A 1637-nucleotide genomic window follows, 5' to 3' on the forward strand; every position below is an offset into this window, starting at 1 on the left:
ATGTTAAAAGTTCCATTGCAACATCAAATTGCGTTGCTTAGATGACTAAACCTGTCGTAGCAATGTGGCAAGTGTCGCTTTACCAAAAAAGAAATCCTGAACGATATTGTTACTGATTGGCTACTGACTTATTATTCCCACGTAATCATCATTTATAACAAAAGCAACAAAAGAAAGACAAATATAGCAAAAGTGCACGGAATGTGGTCAGTCGTGCCCTAAAACATAATGAAAGCCTATTCTACCTTTTATTTTAGTTAATCGGAATAAAAATAATACTACTTTGTACAAGATGCTATTTTACTCGCATAATCCACAGCCTATATACTGCTACTTGACAATATAAACCACCGAAAGTGGATACAATGCAAATACTTGAATTAGAAATTGATTAGAAAATGATCAATATCAAGTTTTTTGTTGTGAATATTTTGAGAAACAAAACAGAAATATTGGTTACTACCGCTTGCTGACTGTGCTTTTCGAGGTTTGTTTAAAAGTGCACTGACAGAAAGTGAGTCATTTCAATTTAATTTGTTTTACTCGTTGAAACAAATACACACTTTAGCTTTTTATTTTAGCGTAGAATACAAAAAAAAATAAAAAAAAGCAACAAGAATCAAAATGAAAAGACAAAAGAAGAACAATCTACCTTCCTAAACAAACATTTCACTTCTTTACGATATTGTCTTTACGGCGCGTGAGTCGACCAGTTCATGACAACACGACCAGAAGCTAACTTTTATATAATAACTCTTGCTGTTGTTTTAAAAGCTATTTCTATTTTTAATTTAAAAAATTGTATTGAAAAGTGGCTAGAAACTTGTTAACTATAGAAACTAACTAGTTGTTCCGGCTGTCGTTCTCTCTGCGTTCTCGGTATACAAGGAGCCAGGTATTATAATATTCATGTATCCATTCATGCTTATTGACTTTGATGAATTTTCTGACTCTCTTGATAGATAGAAAAAACATTTAAATTCTAAATATCACTAGTTCTGGGAGAGCACGCCTACTTGAAAAGACAATGACCTCAATGACGTGCTTATCTTAATTTGTAAATAAAGGACTTTCTTTGTAAGCGTTTTGTACAAAGCGGGCACTCGATGATTTACAACGGAATTTGCATTTCTTTTCAAAAAGAAACGGATACACGCAACAGTATTGTCGAGTATTTAAAGATTCCATATTGTGAAGCTGAGATAGATAAATGATGCCAATATTCGTAGTTATGGTAAGATTGACATCAACATCACGAAATCTGAAAATATCACAAACCTTGTCGGCAAATATGTTGCCAAAGTAAATGTCTCAAGGCTCAGTGACCACAAATCACCAATTAATTCTTATTTTCTACTAGACGGGTTTTTAGTACATTATTCAGAGTTAAAGGAATTAAAAAAATTAATTTCTTGGCTGCTAGCGTAAACATATACTCAAAGAACTCGTTAACCCGAATTTCTCACTAATGAGTACTTTATTCACACATCACACAGAAGCGATGTCGTGCATCGGTGCCCATCAGCCTGTTGTAAAGAATGACGTCAGCACTAACTTGTTTCTTTAGAACCATGAAAGGCATAAACAATGAACAATGCAACCTAAATGTTTACTGGGAAATCGGAAAAATAAATCGT

The sequence above is a fragment of the Oculina patagonica genome, chromosome 6 (genome assembly GCF_052425735.1).
Source record: "Oculina patagonica isolate OP01 chromosome 6, crgOcupat, whole genome shotgun sequence".
Lineage (NCBI taxonomy): Eukaryota > Metazoa > Cnidaria > Anthozoa > Scleractinia > Oculinidae > Oculina > Oculina patagonica.